The sequence below is a fragment of the Pleurodeles waltl genome, chromosome 4_1, assembly GCF_031143425.1.
Source record: "Pleurodeles waltl isolate 20211129_DDA chromosome 4_1, aPleWal1.hap1.20221129, whole genome shotgun sequence".
In the NCBI taxonomy this organism is placed as follows: Eukaryota; Metazoa; Chordata; class Amphibia; order Caudata; family Salamandridae; genus Pleurodeles; species Pleurodeles waltl.
Genome location: NC_090442.1, coordinates 835,816,858 through 835,844,724, shown reverse-complemented (window position 1 = coordinate 835,844,724; position 27,867 = coordinate 835,816,858). Strand labels below are relative to the sequence as shown.

The 27,867-nt window shown below is 39.6% G+C and overlaps 1 protein-coding gene across 8 annotated transcripts in view; it reads right to left on the bottom strand.

Moving 5' to 3' along the window:
• Positions 1–6,748: 6,748 nt before the first annotated feature.
• The window catches only part of CPSF6 (cleavage and polyadenylation specific factor 6), a 532,852-nt gene continuing 511,733 nt past the window's right edge, over positions 6,749–27,867 (bottom strand). For 7 of the 8 annotated variants that reach the window (XM_069229589.1, XM_069229590.1, XM_069229588.1 and 4 more), the window contains one exon: positions 6,749–7,334. The gene's annotated coding sequence lies outside the window, so the exon portion shown is untranslated. Of the gene's footprint in view, positions 7,369–27,867 lie in introns of all 8 variants that reach the window. The other variant, XM_069229583.1, reaches the window with a different exon arrangement.

Below are 27,867 nucleotides of genomic sequence, written 5' to 3'. Positions count from 1 at the left end.
GCCGCTCAGATATGGCCAATGGTCAAAACAATAAAATAAATAAATCACAGACTCGGGGCAATTGTACATGGAGTCAGCGATGTTAGCATCCAAGTTCAGGTGATAAAGAGGTATAGTTAATTGCAGCCTAGAAACATCAATGCAGTGGACATCCAGGGGAAGGCCACCCTGCAATGGCACCCACAGCTTGGAGACTATCCAAGAGACTAATCATGCCCGCCAACTTGAATCTAGCCTCTGTTTTCATTCTGGCCATGTCGCTCTGGCTAGGCTCAGCACAGGATCATCTCATGATGTAGATCAGGGGGCATGGGCGGCACAATTGCAGCAGCCGATGAGTCTAACTGCAGCAAGCAGAAGCCAGCCCTGAATCTCTTGCCTCCAGGAAGGAGCGTTAACCTGTCACAGAATGGGCTATGCCAGTTAGGCCTTCCACACCAGGAATCGCCTTCCTTCCCCGTAACTCTGACAATGGACCCACGCCATTCCCCAGGCAGTTCAACGCAGCATGTTTTGCTACTTAAATCACAGTGGGCATGGGTATTATGCTTACGGAATCAGATGGTTGTAGCTACAGGATAATTTTAACAGATTTCAGCTTCATCCCCAGGACCTTCTTTACATTGCAACAGTAGGAAGCTAGCTCTTTATGTGGTATGTCAATAACTAGATATATCACGTTAAGAGTTCAGATGTTCCCCAATGAGTGAATCAGGGCTTGCTAGCCAATCCCAAAATTTTCTATTTGGAGGTAGTGTGGTCGAGCAGCCTTAGGCCAAACAGAGAGGAGTACAAGACATCTACAAATACACACTATAGTCAATAAATAAAACAACTCAAGAAGGAGATTCACACTAATGCATAAAAATAGCAAGTATCTTTATATATGTTTATACAGAGAAAAATTGTTCAGGTAAATAGGTTTTTACATTGGAATTCCTTATAAGTTGAGAAGTGGGCACTGTGCAATTTCTGAGTTCTGTGATGTTATCCTATGGGAGGAAAAAAAAGTTCTGCAAACAGGTAGAGTACAACAATTTACAAGACCAGTCCCCGAGAGATAAGGCGAGTGGTGGGCAAGGTCCAAGGCAGCACCACCAACACACCAACCAGCGGCACATGGGTGGCTAGGTACAAGACAGCGTTGGGTGCCCAATGTGTTTCAATGGAGACAGGTCACTGCGAAAAGAGGCTGCAGGCTTTGACCAGGAAGCCAGTCGGGCTAAACCAACAGTGGGGCTGAGGCCTCATGATGCTCGGGCACAGGTACGCACCTTTGGTCCTTTTCTCCATGGGTCAGGGGCAACGGGTGCAGCGGTGTCAGGTTTTCCTTACTCGAGCGGTCGCAGTAGAAGGGGGGCTGCATGCAGAGGCAGCAGGAGTCGTCGGGGAGTCCAGGAGGGTTGAAACCACGATGGACTCGGACTCTGGAGGGCTGGAGAACCTTGGTAGCAAAGGTGGCCCACTTGGATGGAGGCGACTGGTATAGGGGTGGCTTCAGGTGTCAGGTTTTGCCAGTTCCGGAGGCTTCAGAGTCCTTTCTTTGGCGTTTGGAGGCGAACAAGTCAGCTGTTCACAGGAGACCATGAGTCTTTTTCAAAGGCAGGCAGGCAGTCCTCCTGGGTTTTTGGAGACACAACTGCACAATGAGTTGTCTTTGGTACAAGTTCCGATGAGGGATGCAGACATGCTGGCAAGGTTCGTACCATGTCAACAGTTTTTCTCCTCTTCTACTGTTGCAGCTCTTCTGTGTCCTTTGTCTTCCTAGTTTGTCAGGATCTGCTTCTCTGGTGCCAGGGGCTCCCCCAAAATAATGAATTTATGGTTGTTTTGGGGAGTGCAGAGTAGTAGCCAATGGGCTACTTACTTTTGGGGTCACTATACTTCCTATATGACCACTTCCTGTGCGAAGTGGGCATAACCCTGTCACAGAGTTCCTAAATATGCCAACACCAAGATGGCAGATTCTGAAATCGGGACCGACCTGAGGGGTGGACATACCTCTCTGAATACAAAATTTACTGTCTGTCCAGCTACCAAATAGGCCCCAGAGCTTCGCACCTTGGAATGTAGATCTGCAGGCCACCCTCCCAGAGCAGGCTTTGTGTTTGACCACCTGAGAGCAAAAGCTCTCACCTTAGAGGGTCAGACTTGTGTCTGGTGGTGGCAGGCTGGCTCAAACTAGTCAGCGAGCACACCAGAGGCTGGTAGGTTTTGAGGGGGAACCTTCAACGTGCCCTGCGTGTGCATGTATTGATAAATTAATTGCTGGAATCAGTGTTGGGCATAACAAATATCCCGCTCTTCAGTGAAGCTATCACAAAGCAGGGGAACTGGTACTGACCAGTTTGCAGCAAATGCATTTAAAATGGCTTCCCTGTCCACTTACTATATCCAAGAAACAACAAAAAAACATTGCAGGGGCATATCTGCTCTTGCAGATATACCCTCACATGTAATATAATTTACTCTGCCTTAGGGCTGTAAGGCCTGCTGTAGGTGTGACTTACATATACTGCATGCAGTGTTAGGGGACATGGCACACGGGCTGCCATGTCATGTTTTCATTTTTGTCTCCACCAAGACACACAGTCTGCAATGGCAGCCTGGCATGTGCTTGGTGAAGGGTCCCTTAGGGTGGCACAATTCGTGCTGACGCCCTTAGGGACCCTCTTCAAAACAGCAGCGCCTAGGTGCCAGGGGTACCATTTACGAGGTACTTATAGAGGGTACTAAGTGATTAGCCAAATGGGGAAACAATTATACAGCGCTGGGGAAGAGATCTGGTACTGGGGACCTGCTTAGAAGGAACCCAGTGCACTTTCAGTTGAAATCACATCAGATACCAGGCAAAAAAAAAAGTGTGAGGTAACCATGCCAGAAAAGGCACTTTCCTACAGCCACCATCGTGTGTTTAGTTATGCTAAAATTGGGAAAGAAGTGTTTTACCAATAGATTAGTCTCAGTATAGTGAAAAATATTTTGTTGTTATTGTTAAGTGCTATTAAGTTGTTTCCCACTATCTGAGGCTTAACAAAACCAATAAAGATATTAAGCAAACCAGGTGGAATTAAAGAAAACTGGTTTCCAACCATAAAAGTGATCTGTAGAAAACCATGATAAACCCTGGCTCAAATATATGCAAAATCTGCCTGCGCACAGGCCTTATCCCATACTAAATTTATGGCAATGACTAGTGCCTCTACTCACAGACCGTAGCATGTGTATAAAGTTAACACATTAAGTTTTCCTTAGATATATTTTTCTCAGCAGGTTTTCACAAGTAAATGTAGGCAATTCATCAACAAGAAATAATTGAAAACCCTGGTCATCAGGTTATGCATGTTTAACACTTTTAGAATGATGCAATTTCTGCAACCGGAGTTTATTTGGAAGTATCTGCTTGCAGCCTTGGTGGATGACCATATGCATAATGGCTGGCCATCTTAGAGCTTAAACTGGTTCCTTGAAGTGCTTTGCCTCCTTGAGTGGGGCATAAATGCGTTTCTGTCCTGGTTCTGTATACTTAGAGCCGGGGCAGGAACTCTAATAAAAGATGGGACTGAACTTATATTTAAACAACATTAATTCAATTATTTCACAACATATAGGAAGCTGCTCTTAATTACCAAATGAAGAAATATCGACCAAAACAAGTTTATTTGGTCATTCTCATAAGCAAACATTTGACTGTGATCTTTTTGCAGTGCTAAACAGAAGTGTTGTGGAATGGCCATATTTAGACCAAGTGAAATCTGAAGAAAATATTGACAAGTATACTAATAATATGTAGGAAACAGGCATCTCTGAAAAAACTTAACAGATGCAATTCACAAAGGAAAGCAAAAGTACCAGACAGCGGAAAAATAAGCTTAAGTGTCAACATTTCTGTGGTTTGTACATTAGGAACAAGAAATTCTACAAATATCAAATAAAAAAAAATAAAAAACTGAAAAACTGAAAAACTGAAATCCTGACCAAAAAAATGTCTTTACCTTGCTGATTACAAATAAGTACATACCAATTATTGTTATTCTGATAAACATGATTTCAAAAAAGGACTGGATAAAGGTATTTTTATGGTCTGGCTGGTAGATGTCAGCAATTTCTCTGTAAATCAAACTGATCGCACCAAAAGAGAACATCCAACACAACATAGTAGAGATATACTAGTTTAATAGGTACTATACCAGACCTTCCAAAATTGTAACTCTATAAAGTTGCTTTATACCCCTGAGGAGGCGTTGAAGTACTTTTCAGCCAGTACCACACTTCTCCGGAACACAACATGGATTGGTGTATGGAAATATAAGCTGTTAATTTGTTCGGACATGCAAGTCTGTTAGTTGGATTGAACAGGATAAAGGAGGGAACAGTACCGAACGTGTCACTTAGGAGATCACAGTAGTAAAATAAGGTTTTGGGTGACAAGGATGGACAGAGGAGAGAGAAGAGAGGAGACCAGAAAACGTTGTTAGGGAGGTCATAGTAGTACAAAGAGGTTCTGGGATGAGTAAGAGTGGAGGTAGAGGATATACTGAAAGAGATAGGATGAGGCAGTAGTGCATTGAGAGAGTCAAAGTTTTTTTTCTACAGTAGGAGTAAAGTAACATATAAAGATACATGACTACACAAAGGTATACATGTACATAGAAAATAATAAAGAGACACTAAATTGTATTATCTACACCTACCAACCTTTTGTCTACAATCCTATCAGAGTGTAGGTTTGGGAGGTAAGCAGAAGTTCTTTACCCCCACTCTTAGAAAGTGAAACTCTGGCCATTTTGTTTTTGAACTCTCCTGAATTTATAATTCTCTGTATTTTGGGCTTAGCAGTTTGACTGAAATTTCTATCTGACCAACTGCAATTTGTGCCTATGTACTTTGAATATCTAAGTAAAACGTACAATTAATGACTTTGTCTTTCTGTGACAATGGAAAACGTGGGATCAATCCCGGCTTCACAAGACTGTGTGATGTTAGGCAAATATTTTATTTCACAGAGCCACCTTGGTTTATATGTCATTGTATTTACCACAAATCCTAAGTGGGACTGCCAATACCAATTAAACAATTGTTGTAAGCAACATAGCAGCATATTCAGTCTTCTACTACACCCTTATCTTGGATTAGACCTGTTGTGATCTCATAATATTTTGGAGTGTATTTTGTTAGGCATCTTTTCACAGAGTTGTTAATAAATCGGAGGATACTGGCACACCAAATATGGACAACAGAAGTGCAAAATAACTATATCCATTTCATCATGTGTTCCGTCAGAGTAACATATTAGGGAGAAAAATGCAAACATGCCATGATCAGCAATAAAATTACTATGCCCCAAAACAGAACAGCGCATTGGAACAATAATGAATCAAATAATCAGGTTTAGCATTAATAAGACCTGTCTTCATAGACTGAAATACATTTGACATGTCACCCAAGATTATTCTTCATGTGCAGTCAGAATTATACATAAAATGGCACACCAGGGAAATTTCATTAACTCTGTCATGATATAAAATGGATGACACACAGCTTAGAAACCATGGAAGAGGTTGGGCCGTACTCAGAAAATACTAAGACTCCAAACATGTAGCAAACAACACTGAGACAATACAAAGTTAATTAAGTAATTTGTTATAAGCTAACTATAGGCTGGTTTATTACTTACCTCAACTAATACCTGCATGTTTAAAGAATTTGAAATAATTTGCAGGATGGGTAAACGTTTCTTTCCCATATAATATCAAGGACTTCAAACCTTTATTATTTTTTAGCAAAGCCCCTATAAGCAAATGCGCTTTTTCAAGTACTCACATTGGTATGACAATGCAAATTATTCATTTGTTCGATAAAATGCCATTACTTTACAAAAAAATAAAATTTAACATTTCACAGTAACATGAATATAAAATGTTTGTGATAATATGACAAACACTAATGTTTCCATTCATAAAACCACCAATCATTCCAAATTTCAAAAAAGGTGTTAGCACAGGGGCACAGCCAATGTGAACAGCCATCTCTAGACCACCTTGAAAAGTGACCATTACAAAAAACACATTCTTGCAGTACTTTGCAAACTATATTTACAATTTACAATGGGATTCAATGAAGGTGTTGTGCCCAAGCCTTTTTCTGAGGTTTTGAAAAAACCTGAAACCAAATTAAGAATGAAAATCCATGTGCAGCGGGAAGCCTTGTCAAATAATGTTATGTAAATATCCATGCTTAGAGAGAATGTAGTTAAATGTATCTTGCTTTATACATGCAGCTCCTTTGCAAACAATAATCGTAATTCACTTTACAAAGGATTGGTTTCAAAGATAGTTTGCAAAACCTCAAGACACATTAAAACTAAATGTGCATCATAGAATTCAGGGATCCAACTCAATCTGCATCAAATGTACATATTGAAATGTACCTGTACCGGTTACATTCATTCAGGAAACATGGTTAAGGCCCTTAAATATTTCCATGAATGTACAACTGTGAAGTGGTGAACAGACTAAAAATCACAAAACTGTTACAATGTCAATTAAAAAAATTATAGCAATATTGAACATACATGGGCAGCTGCACATGGGTACAAATACATGTTTATGCTCCTCCGATAGCTACTCTCCTATATATAGAAATTTACAAATAATGTTGGAATAGGATGCACCCAGCATGTTTTACATACCATACATGTCCAGCTAGAAAAATAACATTATCAGTGCGTTGCATACTCCATATCAAATAAGTATTTAGAACAGTTTATTTGCAAAGATTATGCAATGAATATGATAAACCAATATAAAGCTCCCGCATGTCTAGGCCACAATATTTTAGCAGTTATTTTGTAAAAAATTAATAATGTACTGTCCCTGAGGTATGTATACATCAAATAATTTGAACAGATTTACACAGTGGCCGCATTAAACAGTTTATTACAACACTACATCTATTGTAATCAAAGTGGAACCATTTACAGACATTATCAGAACATGAACGTTTTTAACAACAAACAACTATAAAAACAATGAGTTACTCGACTTCCAAATGCTTGGAGATTATTATTTCAAATGTAGTTTAACCAGTAATAACGTTGCAAAAGCTATAACTTGAAAATCACAAGTTTCTTTCAAATAAAACAGTTAAGCAACATAAAAATAAAAGTAGAGCTACTGGTTACCATATTTGCAGATTTGCTTTATTCACATCTATTTCTGTTCATGTTATCCATGAATTCTTAGAAGTTCAGTTCAATCACATGAAGCAAACTGCTTGCCAAGTGTGTTTCTCCGTGAAGTGTCTCCTGCGATGTGTTCCTCCTCTTCCTTCAACTGTAAGGTGTCAAAATTTATGATGTAGATTTTGCTATGCCCCATGAAAAAAAAACATTTGGCTTAACTATACATAGAATAAATCTATCACTTTCCGAAAATGGTTAAATTAAATGACAATCGGAATCTACTAAGCACAGCAAAATGGCTGTCTGGTGCAAATTCGCAAACGGGCCTACACATATTTAGCAAATATCTGGATGCTGAAATCAACTTTTTAGAGATAGTTTCCGATGCTGTGAAGGTGACTTTACTCTTCAGAAAAGCCAGTCCATTTAAAAAGTCAAAATAAGTAGACAACAGGCTAACTTGTAATTACAGACACCGAATACTAATAAAACACAAATCTTAAATGTGCCTCCACTCAGAAAAGTTACAAAATAGCAAATGAAATGTTTAAAAGACATGATGGCAGTAAACTTTAAACCCTAAACCACAAAGTACTACCCAATGTGGAAGAACTGCAAATAGACAAAATATATACACTCCTCTGTTCTGTATGCAGAATATACATGAAGACATTTGAATACGAAGGGGACAAAGTCAATCAAAAACATCAATAATGTTTGGTTACAAAAGTCATGTTAGACTTATTTAACATGTACATTTCAATTTATTTTATGCACCACCTGCTGGGTTGTTGTCTGCCGAAACATCATTAGACTTATGTGGTTAGAAAAATAAAAACGGACTGAAAATATATATTTTTTAAAACAACGCCATCATTTCATAACAAGTACGAATCAACTCTTTCAGAATATGCTATATACACAACTGGTTGTAAAGTAATTTTCGAGGGGACATAAAGCAACAGTGAATATGTTCACCATAATAAATAAGATAAAACTGCACTGTGCTAGTGCAAGATAGGATCAGCATTCAGGAATGCATGCAAGGTTAATTTTGTGTGAATATTGGGGTTACTTAAATGAAAAACTACTACACAATAACAAATGGTTTCAAGAAAAGTATAAAATGTATGTAAGAAAGCTATGTAGTAGCTAGCAAGATTCCAACTAGACAGTACTGTTCAATTGGCCTACTTCTAGAAATGCAGTGAAATTCGTACAAGTTACTTAAAGTAGTGACTCTTTGCACTTCCTGACCTACAGCGACCCTTCCTTCAAACCTGCATTAGAAAACTCCCAGGAGACATGAGCACTTTTGCACAGCTCTCAGCAGAAAGAGGAGCAGCATTGAATGCATTGTTCGAACTATGGCCTTGTCCTCCTTCATCTGTCCAATCTTAGACTCCTGTTCATTTTCGCACAGTTTACACCCACTTCAGATACATGAAAGCAATGCAGTGAGACAGTTTGTTCGTCTCCAGAAAGGCAAGCTGCAGTTCTAGTAGCCCTAGTGTCTGTAGTGAACAGCATTGCAACCCATTTCTACATGCTCATAGTAAGATCCCAAATAAAATTGATATTTTAGGTGGGCGGGTTTGAAGGGAGGACCTGAAGGAAAATCTGCAGAAATGTAATGCTACATGTCCAGCCAAAATGTTTCTCCCATTGGTCTGACAAAAATGAGCATTCAATCTAGAGGTGTTTGGTGAAACATGCTTTCAGCATTCACAGACTCTTGAGGCAGACCTAATGGGAACACCCAGTGTTAAGTAAAAATCCAAGTGAATTTGCAGTACAAAAGGAAAGAAGAGTATTAGTACAATTGGGAGTAATACTAGTAAACGCAACAATTTAATGTCATCGACCTCATGGGTTCAAATGTTTTCACAAAACTGAACATTTAAGTCCTGACCTACATCATCTCTCAAAACAACGGGTTGTATTAAATTTCTGCTTAACAGAGTTGAAGATGAAAAGTGACTATCAATTTCTATGGATGTGGACAGGGAGCTAGCAGAAACGGCAAGACTTCACCTACATCTCACACTTCACCAATGCAAGACGCATAAGCAGGAACATGGCCTAAGGTACACAAAGTGAAGTCAAATATGATCCAGGAGAGCTGCGTGGTAACTACCTAGCAATTTGTTTCTATGCTGCCGAGGAGAAAAACTCTTACTACCTGCCAAGGGAAATTTGACGTGGTCTAACAGGTGCAGGCTCTAATGTAAGGTTGCAAGCCCAAACTCAGTGCTGGGAAGTATAGGCACCAAGAGGCCACATTCTCCTCTGATCATTGCCTCAAACCCCACCAAGATCACAAAATATTACCCGTACTGGTCACTGTTAAGAAATGAACACCCATGTTGCTCCTGACGGCTGAAATGCTGCAAATTCTTAAATGAACAAATCACAAAACTAGCTACATACCCATGCAATTGGCCTTTGAGAACTCAAGCAGAAAACATATGTAATACATTTTCTCTGGTACAATTTCTTAGTCATGAAATGTGCAGAAACTGCATTCCTAAAATAGAAAGTTAGAGGAGAGGGGAAATGTGGGCACCTATGGGAGTAGACAAACGTAGCAGCGCTTGTGAGGGAAGAGATGATACGCTAACTGTGCTAACATATTTGATACCTAAAGCAGAGAGAAATGACTGGAGTCCTGTTGCAAGGAGAGGCCTGAACACATACAGTGACACCAACACAACATTTAACTGTTAACAGCTGTGCAAAAGTGCTCTATGTAGTAGTAGGGAAGAGGTGGTTTTGGGATCAACTGTTTCTGATCATGCCTGAATCACAAATTCGTACAGTAAAGCATTTGTGATTTTTCTTTTTTTAAAGCATTTCTTCTGTTGCCTTCTTGTATACGCTAAGGGCAGCAATGAGAACAAAATTACATAGACTATGTCTATGTCAGCTTGCGTACTGAAGAAATTAAGCCTTGGCAAACACATGGTTTATCGGACAAGTAAATAGGCAAATAAAAACAAATACTTTATCATGAATATGACATGCACCAAATAGTATTTAGTAAGAACAAGGATTCGATTACATTTGCTTTTGATTAACCTTTTACACAAATTTAATTGGGAGTTGAAAAATGATATCTTGTGAACAAGAAGTCTTACAAACAACAAAAGAAAACTATTGATTACATCGCTTATTTTCATGCTCAAATGATGTGTAGTGATATCCGAGGCCATGTTAATAGTATCCAGACAAGTAAGAAAGAATCCATAAATTGCTCTGATGATTTTGGTCTCACAGCATACTAAATTTGAGAATACCATAACACTTGTGAAAACAGCAACTCAACCTAAACCAGTGTGTTAAAAAACGTGCATTTGTCAATTAGGGATGCTTCTTGCTCTCTTAGAACTAAAATAGGTTTGAATTTTGGGATGTCTTTCAAAATGGTAGCCACTGCATTTGCTTTTTCAAAAGTGAAATTATCAGCAAAAACATCAAACTTACACATAGGGTAGGTATATTGTAAGGCACTATTTTAGAGACAGAACACTGAAAATGAAGCTAGCATCTCTTTGTATTGCCAAGCAAGGAATAAGGAGACCAAAGTAGTAACATTAATGCAGACAGAAAAACAACTCAAATCGGTAAAACTCATTCTACTGCAGTGCCTACAAGTGTCTCAAGATCGTGACATCAAAGAGGCACATCAATATTCAAAAATTGCATAACACAACTTTCAAGTATTCATAGTCCAGAAAATAGATAAAGTAAAAACAGCAAGAGGAAACAATTCTTTTATGTTTTCTACCCAGACGTTCAATAGAAATGAGCCAACATTTCAGAGCATGGGATTATTAGCACAAACAATTTGACACATGACCAGTGTGTTGAACATGTAGGTCACATAATGAAAATTAATTCTGAGAACCCCTTTAGAACTATTTCATTGAATTGGCATCTGTTTCACACAAAAACGAAAAAAATCATAATAAAATAAAAATAAAACTCAACTGACCATGGTTGCAAAGAGATCTTTGTAAAGGTGTAGAAAGACAGCAGTTCAACAGAATCTTTGAACTTCATTTTCTTCAACATGTGGGGAATAAGTCTTCTTATAAACGAAGGTGTTGAATGCAAATGGTTACAATCATAATGTAGGCGAACAGGAATATCTGTACTCCATTAATAAAATATGAACAACAAACGTTATCAGGGTATTTTGTAAATCACTGAGGAGTTACATGCTAGAGAGGGAAAAGTGCATTTCGAAAGTCATCGGAAATGGGGAAATATATGGTGTTCTGCTGATACAACCCATTCTCCTCAAATCACACCTATGAATCATACCATGATATTCTTTGTTAACCTACTGGCATTTAGAATCTGATTATTGTCACTAAAATGTTACTGTAACCTCTAAACTGCATCACAATAAGATATAGCAATCCGCTGCAAGAACTACAATCTAGAATAAAGGTCATACATGTTTTTACATACCCAAACTTTTATGTAGTATCGACCTGTGACAATAATAGTAGCATGGCCTAGGCAGCATATCGATACCTTAACAGGGAAGACCACTGAATCATTCTGACAAGAAAATATTCCTAGCTTGTGAATACAATCAAACACAAAGAGCTGTAACGTTTATACTGGCCTCAACACATTAGAACAACTTTACTAAGCAAATTTGTGGTTGATCTAGCAACTAAACAATTGTGCCAATGCAAAGAGCTAGTAACACAGACGAATGGCTGCAGATGAGAGTAAGTGAAAACAAGAACCACAGTATGCTCTTATAAGAATATTAAGTAATAAGAAATGAGGGAATTAAAATTACAACTGGATCCTGCAGCATCAATAGTAAACAGCTGTGTGCGTGGAGATGAACCAAATTCCAAGTTGTTTTCCTAATGGAAAAGTTCACACAAGCAGACGTGAAGCACCAGGAAGCCTGTAAAACGTAACTGGCAAAACTTTGACATAAAAACGGGCTAGTATTTCCATACACTTAAGTCTCAGGCCCGTTACTACCATCACCTGTTAGATGGGCTTTACACTGGCAAAACTCCAGTTCAAACTAAATGTTGGTACAGTAACACTGCAATTCAGTAGTGACCAAGTAAACATAACTATATACATTACATTTAGTGCTCCATTGTCAGTCGGCACTAAAGGCAGGGACAGTGCTTAAGGTGTTGATTAAAGCAGCAATGCTGGTTGCAGATGTCCAATCATACCACACATTTCATGGTATAAGTGTTTACCGTAGGTGGTAGGGCCCTGAATCTTCTTATAACTGCTATCAGTGTAAGTGTTGTCATGTACTTTCAATCATTTGTAGCCACAAATAATTCTGTGGAGATGGGTATTAGGAATGCGATCAAAATCCTTCTCAGCTGCAGGCTTGGTAGCTGTGGCTCAGCCACACCACTTCTGCTGATTAGTTGAGAAAAGGGAGCGGTACCCAGAAACAAGAACTGCATCCATTTTACTATGAAATACACCCCAATTACCTGCTCATATCCTAGTTTCCGCCATCCCTTCTCAATCACAACACACAAACCATACTGTTAAATGTACAACGCCTCAGATTCGAAATGTGCCAGCTGCAACACACATTCGTTGTTTCAAGTGTTCTACTCAATACTTTAAATAACTAAAGTATACAATTAAGCCTCAGTAAGTTGAAAATAGCCAGCAGTGGGGCAAAAAACCTAAACATGACACACACAGTGGGGACAAAAGACATTCACCAATCACAAGAAACCTAGCAAGACTCTCAGATATCATACAACTGTACATCTGTGATGGGAAGAGACTCCCTGACAAACAGCAGACTTGGCAGTAAAGAAAGGTAAGCAGAAGGGCTGCACTCATGATAAGGAGTATGTAATGCTCTAGTGGAAGGCGGAGGGTAATGATTATTCGTTACTGCAATTCTGCTGGGACAATATTGTGCAACAGTAAGTGGATAGACCCGAGAGAGTTCCCTGAACCTTTTTGGGAGTAGCCATGCACTAATATAGAAGGGAAGCCAACAATGAGAAGGAAAGATATTGTGCTTTAAGGAGTGAAGATACTGACAACGTTTTCTAGCGCATATCTATGACAAAATGTTTAGTCACTATGTAACAGCATGTCCACCAAGTAAAATATGTTTAAGTCTTCAGATACATTTCTCACTGGATTTTTTCTATGCTTAAAATTTGACTAATTATGCCTTCAGGGTTCCTGAACCTATTTTGAAACGTACAGAAGATACATTTTTATTGCTTCTGAATGCTAAACAGACTGAGGGCTACATAACGGGGCATATTATGAAGACAGAGCAACAGACAGACTTCAGCCACATCCTCTCAATGCACGTACGAAGATTAGTGGCTCATGGTATGGCAGAAGAGCCCAAATAACGCAATACTGAAAAGCACGGACAAAAAGACCCAGTAAGATAGAGACACAGCTATGGAGTTAGACCACTACGCAAATCAGCAGAAAGCTACAAAGAGGCAATCTGCGGGGAACAGAGAGACTGACAAAGGGCAAACTACAAAGCGAAAAAGACGGGCTGAGGCAGGCAAAATGGTAGGCTGAATATTCAGTCTAAAGAGAAAGCTAGTTAGTTGCAGAATTGGAGACATTTCAGGGAAATACGGATATGAAGACTGCCACAAAGATAGGGTGACAGCCACCAAAGCCTGGCTGAGCTCAAGATTACCAATAAATTTGGCAAAGGGTTTCCTGACTCAGTTTACAGCACTAAAGATAGGAATACAAATATAATTTGAAGAACGACTAAAAAGGTGAATAGATTAAAGGTGTGCAGAAATCTCCAAAACAAACCAGCCACTCTATAGCAATATAATCATTATACGTCAAATGCAAAAGGTTTGGGCTAATACGTTGAAACTCTTGTTCTCCAGTTTCAGTACAAACGAGAACATTTTGATCTAGTTTCACACTGAAGCTCTGCCCTCACTGAGTAACAAGATCTTGTTCAAGTTTTATTTCCATACATAAATATCTTGCATTTGTAAGAACTCCATGTGATTAAAAAAAAAGGTAGGCTCAAAGGTTAGAAGCAATGAAAGTTGAAGGATCTTTGAGGAATAGCCATCCAGCTCACAGCATCAAACTTCCTAGCACCTGAGAACCCCCGGGTGATAAGCCCCACTCTATAAATTGATTTGGATCTGGATGATGGGGATACTGCACTGTAGCCTTCTAGTAGAAAATGTAGTTACTAAAAAAAAAGATGGAAAATGAAACTTTCCTATTATAGCACAGTCCAGTTAAGAGCACACTAGGTCAAAAAAGGCATACTGCTCCTTCAAGTTACCAGCTTTCAACTCCCAGCAAGCTTTGTACTAAGAGATTGAGCCACAGCCTCTTTTTTCTTTTTTTTTTAAGGCTTAATTAACAAAGGAAAAATCGATATTTAATAGAGACAGACATGTAGGGAGAATGAAAGCTTTTTTTTTGTAACATTAACGAGGATTCACACAATGCAAAACCAGGATTACAGTAGGTAACTATTTTCCGCATAGCAGCATCTCACTGATAGCCATAAATGTATAACAGATTAAAAAGCTTATGCTTCAGGTCAGATGTCAATAAAATCTAACAGATCTGACTAGTACACTTTTATTATTACAGAGAGTCAAGCACACAGGTTTTTATAACTCCTTTCCTGCTAGAATGTCAGCCCTAGTGTTTGAACAACGGAAATTGTGAAAAAGGACTTTTGATTTGGGCCTTTTCGGTAGGCTGTAATGACAGTCACATGAAGAGTACTACTCCCAGAAACTCGGGGAGTTGCGGAGTCGACCCAGGAGGCGGCTCCGAGGATGGAGGTCTAGAGCTCCTTTTCCTGTGTGCATCATCTGACCGATGGGGCGAAGTTGAAGAACGTTTCCTCTTCTTGATTTTTTCTTGTGCTTATCCAAGCGTCCCGACGATTTAGAATAGGACGACGCAGAGTGAGGGCTCCTCATAAAGTCTTGGAGCCTTCCTCTTGACTGGGAGCACGACTTCAGGTTGTGGTGGAGCTCCAAACACCAAAGAGACCAGGTAGGGATCCATGAAGGACATCACTGACAGGAGTGGCAAGGCTTGTGGCGCCTATATACGACCCACAATGCCATATCTGCTGAACACGATTGCAATGATGGACGCTGAGTCAACTGACGCCACCTGATGTGGTGCAAGGGTACTGCTTGAGAAAAATCTCCAGATCCAGACAGATGCCTGGGGAAAATTCTAAGGTAAGGAATCTACAACTAAAAGTCTCTATCCGATTTGAAAACTCTCCGAATGCATGCAGTTGATGTCTGTTCTTTTTGGTAGAATTTTGAGAGGAGTTTTTAATTGCATACTAAATGTGTGGTCAATGATTTGCAAAACGTACTTGTCTAATGTTATCTGGATTCACTCTTAATTATTTTGATATAGTCCCTTCCACCAGAGCATCAAACAGAAGAGAGAAACTGTTGTCCTCATTGTTTTGAGTAGCTGCTTAACTTGCTCCATGACTAGGAACGTTGTTTTTGCTGCCATCCTCTTTCTCTAGAGGGACATCTTTGTTAAGCTGCTACTGCGGTTGCTGATTATTTTGCTATTAGGTTTTTAACTGAGGTTTTGAACTGTCTTTTTTGGTACCTATAGTGACAAGAATGATATTGGCATCACTAAGGAATAGTTTCCTACCTGTAACTCCAGTTCTCTCGTAGGAGAATTTCCATTATGGTCATAAGCACTGAATAGTCCTGCTCATGTGCAGGGACGCCAGAGCACTTTTTCACAATACATCTTCTTAAGTGCAGATGTTCGCCTTTTTTCGGGAAGGCCTGCAGAGTCACTTGAGAGAAAAATATTATACAGCCTATACGAACAGGCTTCAATGGCCCAATTATTCATCTCGTACTTAAAAAAGGGCCGGGAGAATAAATATGTATATAATTTAATGCTTTTTCTGTAAAACAGCATAGTTGTCTTTCACAAACCCTTTTTTGTTAGAAGAGAGAGATGAAGAAAGGCAGGGCACTGTAGCACCTTAGGGTGCCATTATATGAGATAAAATAGAAACTGCGCGCTTAAGAACCTAGAGACCACTCATGCGGAGCAGGAGGTGGTTTGGCCAAATGTTGGCTCAAAATTTTCACCTAAAATTACTTGTTTACTATTTTGCACGACGCTTCTGGTCTCTCTCTAGCTTTTTCTGTTTTCTCCTGACAGTAAATAGATGTATTTTGACAGATAAATGCCTTCTCTTGATAGACAGATGCCCAGCCTGTGGGAGAAAAATGGCCAAGACAGACCCTCATGAGATGTGTATTCTCTGTCTCCCTGAAAGTCATGTTCCTGAGATTTGTCACCACTACAGTAACTTTTCCAGGTGCACCTGAAGTATTGGGAGAAGATTTGCTTTCATGGTACAGAGGAGGGAAGAAGACAACAGATGCAGTCTGAAGGTGGAATCTCAGAGTGAGGAGAGGGTTAGACCTTTTTCAGGGCTCGGTTAGCTGCATCTGGAGGGCATGCCAGGAAGAAAATGGCAGAAAAACTTCACTGGTCCCAGTTGACATTGAGGAGAGCTACGGCACACCTACCTGCGTGCCGTCCTTCCACTGGCTGACCTCGAGGAAACGCCACAGATTAACATCAAGACAATAAGCATAGACGTTGATGACACCACCGTCAACCAGCCGACCTTGTACGATGTCAAAGGAACAGGCCTCGAAAAATCATAAAAATGTTACTAGCCTGAATAATCTAATCGACCTAACTGCAATGTACTTGACCTGGAAATGAGTCTCAAACTGTGTGATCCTAGGCAAATATTGTATTTTACTTTTTCTTCATTCTCACATATAAGTGCACCTTCAAATATGGGAGTTCAGCATTTCTGCTGTAAAAAATCCTCTTTTGTTTAATTCAATACACTAAACGTTTGCTCCATGTATGATAAATCTAGCCCACATATAGGGTTCACATGCTCCATGCACAACTTGCCTCTTAGTTTATTAATAGCATTGCCATCAGGGTAAGAGTGTTTCTCAGCTTATGTTTAAATATTCATTTTTAATAAAAAATTAAAAATAAATATATTACTAAAGCATGATGTGGGAGCGCACTGTCATATACAGGCAGTTAATCTCCAAGAAATGTTAAAAAACCTTCCCACTAACTTGCAGCTTTACTGATAAAACTATATAGTGTATTAGCAATAATCTGTGAAAATCAGGTTTCAAAAAACAATTATGTGCAAATCACCAAATAAAGTGCTCTTACTTTTTTATCCTATTAAATATTCACACAAACAAATGGTCTTTCGCAGCTACTGAAACATTTTTAAATGTTTGTAAAGTTGACTTAGTTATATACATGTTGTGTGTTAAGGAAAAACCTGATACAAAGAGCCTTTCATTTCACATAGGTCAGACAGTTCACCTTACAAAGTCCTGGAACTCTGCAGTCACAAGGAAAAGCATTTGCATTGCAAGAAGACAAACTGACTTTTGATCTCTGTCTCTGAACACAGAGCAAATATGACAAAAATAAGATTTAACGGCATCTTAATTGCTAATTCAGTTTCTGACTGTACAGAACACCTGTTCTTTGTTCACTCGCCAAAAGGGGCGAGTAGGATCTAAAAATAACTGGACCTCATAAAATAAAACTCGCCATAGCGAGTGGTTGAGTAGATTTTTCAAGGCCTGTGCGCCCATCGATGTCATCAAGGAGGTCATCAAGGCACACACTTCCAACGAGACGCCAGGTCGACATCGAGAACCCTTTCAACATTGTGTAGGCTACAAGATGCAAGAAAAAGAAGATTAATCTATTTCTCCACAGATTCTGAATACTATAAAACGTACTCCCCTTCATCAGGAGCTCAACCAGGTTCTCCACCACTAGCCGCCTTCTCCTAATCCTCCTGCACCACTTCCAACGCCACCTAAGGCACTGATTCCAACTCCAGCACCCAGATCTGTGTCCAGATCGTACTATCAGAGCCCAAGATGCTCTTCCAACTCTTCCAGGCAATCCCATCATCATTCCCGAAGAAGATCTCGGTCAAGGCATCAGTATGGACATGCCTCCCACTTCTACAGGACAATACTCCCCAGTGCTCTCAGACTCTCCATCTCCACACATCACCAGAAGATGTCACAACATTTTAAGAGGTTCTGGTGAGGGAAGCAGCAAAACTTAACATCCCTATGTCGACTCCAACGCCATCAGTCATTTTTGAAACTACAACACAGGTCAGCATCAAGGCCTCTAGTACCAGGTGTTCTTGAACGCGCTATGGAACTCTTCTTGACACCAGCCTCGGTTAAGCCAGCACCATCCAAACTTCAAAAGAAGTATCGCCCTCCAGAGCAAGATCCTGCTTTTCTCCGGACAAATCCTAAACTAGATTTGGTGATTATAGTAGCAGCAAAAATACAACATGCCACTACTTCTATAGTACTTCCCATCAAGGAGAGTCGGAAGTTGAAATCCGTGGGTCGTAAACTGTGCAGTACAGCAGCAACTACCATGAAAGCAGCCAGCGCCACTGCCCTTCTAGGCAGATACGACAAGTTACTGTGGGAATTCATTCACCAGTTGGCAAAACATATAACTAGAAATACGAGGGAGGACATAATGGAAATCCTAAATGAGGGATTAATCATATCTAACCAGATCTGTAATGCTGCAGCAGACTCTGCCCTATTAGTGGCTCATGAGTACTCTCTTCGAAGATACTCTTGGCTCTGCCTTACATCCCTCAAGCCAGAATCACTACAGAGGATACTAAATCTTCCATTCTCCTGTACCACTTTTTGGAAGTCACACCAATGATGAAATGGAACGGATGAAGGCAGAAATGGACACTCTAAAGGTAGTCGGTTTAGAGAGACCCAGGAAACACAGAAAATGTTTCTGACTACCAACACTGCTTTTATTCCCAGAGGGTTCAATTTCTTCACTGGTATCAAGGCCGCCAGCAAAGCAGTGCACAACAAAAGCACCAAAGACCCTATCAATCGTACCCAGCAGCCTGCTCAAGGAGGTAAGCAGCCATCCAGGTCAAAACCCTGAATCATTACTTCCCTTTCTTCTGTTACCCACTCTGGTGGGGGGAAGCATCCAATATTATCAGAGTGACAAACCATAACACAAGGCTCCTGGGTTCTGAATATTGTTCGCAATAGATCTCGTCCAAGGTTTATCAGTCCTCCATCCTCCATACCTCTGAAACCATCCAGTTTCCAACTGCCGCTGTTACGACTGGAGGTCAACATCCTCTTACAGAAGCAAGATGTGGAAACTGTTCCTCACCAACGAGGTACAGGCATTTATTCCAGGTACTTTCTCGTCAAGAAGACAAAAACTCCAGCATGTATGTTAGTAATTTGCAACTTTTAATGTTTTTCTACTAAGCATTTCCTCTACTTTACATCAGTTAGTCCAATTGAAGATGAATCAATAGGGCTGAAACACTGACTATACATTAGGACTAAAGGACTTCAGATCTACTATCCAAACTTACATCAACTGTTTAAACTTTCTTTTGAACAAGGACCTTTATTGACAACAGTTAATCTGATTTGACTGTCACCATTTGCTGTCTGTGTCAATGTGCTGTTTGCACTTAAAACACGTTTACACATTACCCAACATGAAGATGAAAGTGGAAGAAATGCCTAATAGCAAAACGTTAAGGGTTGCTAAGTACTAACGTGTGCTAAAAGAAGGGCCAGGAGGTCCTTAGATGTGGTCTCTGAAATAGAACACTTTAAAACCTATGTGTAACTTTGGCTAAATTAACATTTCTAGAAAGAATTTATAAGAAATTTATGTCCAAAGTTTTATTTTCTCCTACTTTACTGTCCCCAGGACTGTCAATATAGCCTAATGTTGATTTCAAACGCCAGCACCAATTCTGCATACAAGCTGAACTACGTTAATACATTTATGAGAAGTTGGGCTAGATATACACAAGGGCCTATTATAAACAAATACTGTGATTAATTAACCCTAATGTATCTATTTTTCACTACCTCAAAGGATTATGCTTGAATCAAGTACCAATATAATGCTTGTTCAGGTTGACTGGGGTGACCCCAGTTCAAAAGCCCACTTGAACAGGACTTGGCCAGGACAATGAATCCTATGGGCGATGGCAGGACGCACTGGTGGTACCAGACCAGTCAATGCAAACACTGGCAATGGTGCAGGAATGACCTGGAGAGGTAACAGAATATTCCTCTACAGTGTATAGTTCCAAGAGACACAATGAGCGACAGTTTGGCATTAAAGGACTACAGGAATAACAAGGCATCACAAGAGATGAGACAAATGGTAAACCCAGTGCCTGGGATCAGGACTTTCCAACTCCAACTAGATGGCAGAATATGCACAGCGTATGAATCTAAAAGACTTCAAGCAGCAAAATTTAACTGTGTCAACTAGTCCTGGTAAGCAGGTTCATGTGTGTTCACAACAGCATTAAACATCCACCATGAAGGCAAATGTTCCAGAAAAGGATAGAGCCCAATAAGAGCCCTCTTTCGAAAGGGACCCAATGAATTCAGACCAGACACTGACTAAGCGCTTAAGAAGCCCCCGATTCAAAGTGTGGAATGAGGGAGGCATGGCAGAAGGAAAGTTAGTTAAACGCTTGACAAGCTTCCTTGGTCCTGTTCAATAAGAGAAAAACACTCGTCTACAAAGTAAACCTGGAAGGATTTGGCTCAATTTTGTTTCTTGCAAGGACACCATTTTTTCTGGTCAGGCAGCTTACTGCCTTACTACTACTTCCTATATGGGCAGATGCGGGACTCAATAACTGCAAAGGAAGAGACCAGGCTATGTAAGGAACCCATGTGGCTCCGACTGACCTAAAAGTCACAAGCACATGCCTCCCCATCCTCTCGGCACCAACATCAGTATTAATCCAAGGTGGTTGAAATGCAGCATCTCAAAACAACTGCAGAAATAGTGTCTAATAACTCCGTGTGATGTGTTAGCAGCACTGTACTTTGAAAACCTAAATACTAGGGATTAACATGTGGTTGGAGACACTGAACAGATGAGTAGTTAGCCCAACATTGCATTCATTGTTCTATTGAGACCAAGTGAAGGTTTTGGTCCTTGGCTGGCTGTGGCCTGTGAATAGACGCCAGCAAGATAATCTGGCTGGATAAAGCCAGTTGAGTGACCTTGTACCCTTTATACTCTCATAGGTAACTGGCACACCCTGTATTTGACTAATAAAAGTGATTGAGAATATATTGTGTTTGGGCAGCTGTTGCTCTGCCTGTCCATTTTTCCCCCAAACCTTTGTTCGTAAGATTCCTCAGGAAAAGTATCACAACAGATCATTTTGTCCAAAAAATAAATCCATTTAGATGTGCCACATATGCATACAATAACTAAACAACCATATAGAAACCAAATGGTTTTTCAGAGAACTCATCACAATGGTTACCCAGAGAGTAAGACATAGTAGGAATAAGGGTCAAAGGTGCAGCGAACGTTTTTTTTGGTAATTGCACAGCACATTGCTTGAACCAGAATGCTGTGGAGCAAACTGGCGAAGTCGTAATAAGAAAGGTCAGCAAGACCAATTTAAAAAAGAAGTCAGGGAAGGGCCATCCATTACAACACTGAATGTGAGAGAAGATAGCCTCAATTGATTCACTAATTGGAATTGGTATGATGAATGTGCACAAGTGAGAAAGGGGAGGAGTGGAGCCATGGATACATTTTCACATATGAAACTAATTTGCTAAGCAGCTTCTGGTCTTTCCACTGAGGTGCTGTATTTGCATTAGCCGGGAATAGATATAGGAGTTCCACTTTGCTTTCAAAATGCTATTTTTACCTATCAGATTTCCTCCTCCTTTTACTCTCTTCCATGATACAAAACCTATTAGTGAACAAGTCTCAGAATTTAGGCCAAATATTATTGATGTACAATCTCTATGCTGCTAACTGTTAAATCTACACAGAAAGTAAACATAATATACAAAAAGTTACTTTCTGGTTTACAGTCCCTCACGCCTCATGGAAGGCCCCATGTGTTCCTGAAAATTCCCCCCCCTCCCCCCCCCCCCCCCCCCCCCAAAAAAGACTAATCTTTTGTGGAAGCAGATGGATGGGCTTCAGAAAAATTCCAGATAAAGGCAAGGCCCCATGTGGTTCTGCAATTTCCAAACAAAGATGAATCTTCTGTGGAAACTGGTGGATGGGCTCCAGGAAAAATCCAGATAAAGGCAAAAACAAAGAATATACCTTTATAAAATGTTTCCACTTAATGTTTCATATATGTCTGTTATAAACATGTTTGAAAATATTATTTGCCATTAATGTATTCTTAAAAAGAAAATCTATAAAATATTAATCTCTTAAAGGGCTTTAGAGACTTTTCACAAAAAGTCCCAGCGTCAGTTAACAAGGAGTCCCCTCTATGTATAAGGATGTTTTAAGGCAATTTAGTGGGAAGATATACGGGGATATATGCCTGCGCAAAAAAACACAAAAGAAGCTACCCAGTTTAAAACATTCAACGGTATTACATACAGCCTTCTTCGGTCTGTGTTCTTTCTCATCTCCTTTTCATGTGTTATTCTTAGACGTAGACCGTGTCCCGACAAGAAAACAAATGATGCCTCTTGGCCTGGAATTCCTTTCACGTAATAAAAGCATATTTTGTAATGTCCTTTGGATACAGTTTCTAAACATATGCTTTATATACGGTAAGCAGTCAAATAGTTAGAAAGTGGAAGAATGGACTTTTGACAAATACGATGTCCAGGCTGGGTTATAAACAGTGTAGCAGATTAATTCCCTACACAAAGTATACTCCATTTTAAAAAAATTCTCTTTACCACATAATGGTTAAACTCAGTCAACCAAGGGCCTTGGAATTTAGAATAATTTCAAAGTTTTTTTTCCAAATTTAACAAGTTCCAAATCAAGAATATGCACATTTATTCCAAGACATGGCAAAAACACATTTGTGAGGAGTAACTTACTAGAGTTTGGGAAGGTCAATTGAATGACCAGCATTACATTCTGGCTGCTATAACGAAAAGTAATTTTATTGTACAAACAACGAAATCACTATCTAAACTTGTGTAATTTTTTTTTTTTTTAGGGCACACAGACGTAGCCGTTGAATGCATTCAATCCAACTAATTGTGTATTTATTTGTCACTGTTTCATGATTTAATTTTCAGGAAGTGATGCAATACAACACTAGTGAATATTGAAAGGTTCTAGAAGACATCGAAAAATCTGATTCCTAGGGAGTTTGTTGAGGAGTTAAATACAGGCTGGTGACCACTTTTTCATATCAACCTTAAACCCTTTCGATCCTTGGCATCTCCAACACCTAAAAGAGATTATTACCGTTCGCTAGGACTCTAAAGATGCATTTAGGGAAAATGTGCACATTAAGTTGTGATGCAAAAGGCTGATAAGGAAATTAATTGAAATAGTATTTTACATTTCTAGTAAATATGTCCCATGTGTTTTATGGCACATCTTTTAAACATGACTATGAGAGTCCCTTGTGAAAGGCCCATGTACGAACCCAGGACAAATTTGATATCCCTTAAAATACTTAAAGCAGTAGGTAAACATTCCAAATCCTAACTTACATATACTAATCTGAGTTAGAAATGTCAAAATGAGGTTTACTAGACAAACTTGAACTTTAGATTCTCCCATAATTCAAAGTGATTAAATCAAATTCAAGCATTATACAAAAGGATGCCAACATTTGTACTCTACAGAAATGGAAACATTACAATCGCAAATGACTTGAAATAAAAATTAAGAATTAATTACAGCTTTTAAATTTACTGTGTTACGTAAATGCAGTACAAATTTAAACCAAGCTCTTAGGAGTACTATTAATTTGCAGGTACTTTGAATGGGCAAACGTAATTCTTGACTGTTTAAATGTGTTAACATTATTCCCAAGACGTTGTTCAAATAACCAATGACAAATCAAAATCTGGAAATAATCAAATGTACATTTTCAACAGAATGTAAGTTACTCCCAAGGAGATAAATGTTAGCATTGATTTCAATGCAGATTGACCTTTGTGAGCAAATTTACAATTTATAGGCAAAATGGCTGCTTTGAATTGACATTTTAAAAGGAAATGAAAATGTCACTTACCCAGTGTACATCTGTTCGTGGCATTAGTCGCTGCAGATTCACATGTTGAGCACAGTCCGCTGCCTGGTGTTGGGCTCGGAGTATTACAAGTTGTTTTTCTTCGAAGAAGTCTTTTTTGGTCACGGGACCGAAGGACTCCTCCCTCTTCGGCTCCATTGCGCATGGGCGTCGACTCCATCTTAGATTGTTTTCCCTGCAGAGGGTGAGGCTGGAGTTGTTTGCTATAAATAGTGCCCATGCAATGGAGTGAATACGTATGTACATAAAAAGTTTATAATAATTATTTACAAATGTACAAATGTTTAAGATTTAAGATTTACTTCTAAACGGCTACAGGCTTCCCGGGGAGGCGGGAGGGCACATGTGAATCTGCAGCGACTAATGCCACGAACAGATGTACACTGGGTAAGTGACATTTTCAGTTCGATGGCATATGTTGCTGCAGATACACATGTTGAGCATAGACTATAAAGCAGTTACCTCCCCTAAAAGCGGTGGTTTAGCCTGTAGGAGTTGAAGTAGTTTGGAATAATGTTCTTAGTACAGCTTGGCCCACTGTAGCTTGTTGTGCATTTAGTACATCTACACAGTAGTGTTTAGTAAATGTATGAGGCGTAGACCAGGTTGCAGCCTTACATATTTCGCTCATAGGAATGTTTCCTAGAAAGGCCATTGTAGCACCTTTCTTTCTGGTTGAGTGTGCCTTTGGTGTAATAGGCAATTCTCTCTTGGCTTTAAGATAGCATGTTTGAATACATCTGACTATCCATCTAGCAATGCCTTGTTTAGAGATTGGATTTCCTATGTGTGGTTTTTGAAAAGCTATGAACAGTTGTTTTGTTTTCCTGATTAACTTTGTTCTGTCAATGTAGTACATTAGTGCTCTTTTGATGTCTAATGTATGTAGTGCCCTTTCAGCCACGGAATCTGGCTGTGGGAAGAACACTGGTAATTCTACTGTTTGATTTAAATGGAATGGTGAGATTACTTTTGGTAGAAATTTTGGATTTGTTTTTGAACTATTTTATTTTTGTGTATTTGAATAAATGGTTCTTGTATGGTAAATGCCTGTATTTCACTTACTCTTCTGAGGGATGTGATTGCATTGAGAAATGCGACTTTCCACGTTAAATATTGCATTTCACAGGAATGCATGGGTTCAAAAGGTGGACCCATGAGTCTTGTTAAGATGATGTTAAGGTTCCATGAAGGAACTGGTGGTGTTCTTGGTGGTATAATTCTTTTTAGCCCTTCCATGAATGCTTTAATAACTGGTATTCTAAATAGAGACGATGAATGAGTAGTTTGTAGGTAAGCAGATATTGCTGCGAGGTGTATTTTTATAGATGAAAAAGCGAGGGTTGCTTTTTGCAAATGTAGTAAGTATCCCACTATGTCCTTTGTAGAGGCATGCAATGGTTGGATTTGATTGGTATGGCAGTAGCAAACAAATCTTTTCCACTTAGATGCATAGCAGTGTCTAGTGGAAGCTTTTCTAGCTTGTTTTATGACCTCCATACATTCTTGTGTGAGGTCTAAGTGTCCGAATTCTAGGATTTCAGGAGCCAAATTGCTAGATTCAATGATGCTGGGTTTGGATGCCTGATCTGTTGTTTGTGTTGTGTTAACAGATCTGGTCTGTTGGGTAGTTTGACATGCGGTACTAGTGAAAGGTCTAGTAGAGTTGTATACCAAGGTTGTCTTGCCCATGTGGGTGCTATCAGTATGAGTTTGAGTTGGTTTTGACTCAATTTGTTTACTAGATATGGAAGGAAAGGGAGAGGGGGAAAAGCGTATGCAAATATCCCTGACCAACTCATCCATAGAGCATTGCCTTGTGATTCGCGGTGTGGGTACCTGGATGCGAAGTTTTGGCATTTTGCGTTTTCTTTTGTTGCGAACAAATCTATCTGGGGTGTTCCCCAAATTTGAAAGTAATTGTTCAGAACTTGGGGGTGAATTTCCCATTCGTGGACTTGTTGGTGATCTCGCGAAAGGTTGTCTGCTAGTTGGTTTTGGATCCCTGGAATAAATTGTGCTATTAGGCGAATGTGGTTGTGAATCGCCCACTGCCATATTTTTTGTGTTAGGAGACACAATTGTGTTGAGTGTGTTCCTCCTTGTTTGTTTAAATAATACATTGTTGTCATGTTGTCTGTTTTGACAAGAATGTATTTGTGTGTTATTATGGGTTGAAAGGCTTTTAACGCTAGAAATACTGCTAACAGTTCTAGGTAATTTATATGAAATTTTGTTTGGTGTACGTCCCATTGTCCTTGAATGCTGTGGTGATGGAGGTGTGCTCCCCACCCTGTCATGGAAGCATCTGTTATAACGTATTGAGGCACTGGGTCCTGAAATGTCCGCCCTTTGTTTAAATTGTTGCTGTTCCACCATAGAAGCGAGAGGTATGTTTGGCGGTCTACCAACACCAGATCTAGAAGTTGACCCTGTGCTTGTGACCATTGTGATGCTAGGCACTGTTGTAAGGGTTGCATGTGTAGTCTTGCGTTTGGGACAATGGCTATGCATGATGACATCATGCCTAGAAGTTTTAGCAAAAATTTTGCTTGTATCTTTTGGTTTGGAAACATAGCACTTATTACCTTGTGGAATGCTTGAACTCTTTGTGGACTTGGGAGTGGCAATTCCTTTTGATGTGTTGATGGTTGCCCCTAGATATTGTTGTGACACGGTTCGAGGTGTGACTTTGTATAGTTGATGGAGAAACCCAGTTTGTGAAGGGTTTGTATGACATATGTGGTGTTGTTTGTGCACTTTCTTACTGTGTTGGTCTTGATTAGCCAATCGTCTAGGTAAGGAAACACATGTATTTGTTGTCTCCTGATATGTGCTGCTACTACTGCTAGACATTTTGTGAATACTCTTGGTGCAGTTGTTATTCCGAATGGCAACACCTTGAATTGGTAATGTATTCCTTTGAATACGAACCTTAGGTACTTTCTGTGAGAAGGATGTACCGGTATATGAAAGTACGCATCTTTTAGGTCTAATGTGGTCATGTAATCTTGCTGTTTGAGCAGTGGAATGATGTCTTGTAGTGTGACCATGTGAAAGTGGTCCGATATGATGTAGGTATTTAGTGTCCTGAGATCTAATATTGGTCTTAATGTTTTGTCTTTTTTTGGAATTAGAAAGTACAGGGAGTAAACTCCTGTGTTTTTTTGTTGTACTGGTACTAATTCTATTGCATCCTTTTGCAGTAGTGCTTGAACTTCTAGTCCTAAAAGTTATAAATGTTGTAGTGACATTTTGCGTGTTTTTGGAGGGATGTTTGGTGGGAATTTGTGGAATTCTATGCAATAGCCATGTTGGATTATTGCTAGTACCCAATTGTCTGTTGTAATCTGCTGCCAAGATTGGTAGAATTGGCTTAGTCTTCCCCCCACTGGTGTTGAGTGAAGGGGTTGTGTGACTTGAAAGTCACTGTTTAGGTGGAGGTGTTTTTGGAGTTTGGAATTTTCCCCTACTCCTTGGGAATTGACCCCCTCTATATCCC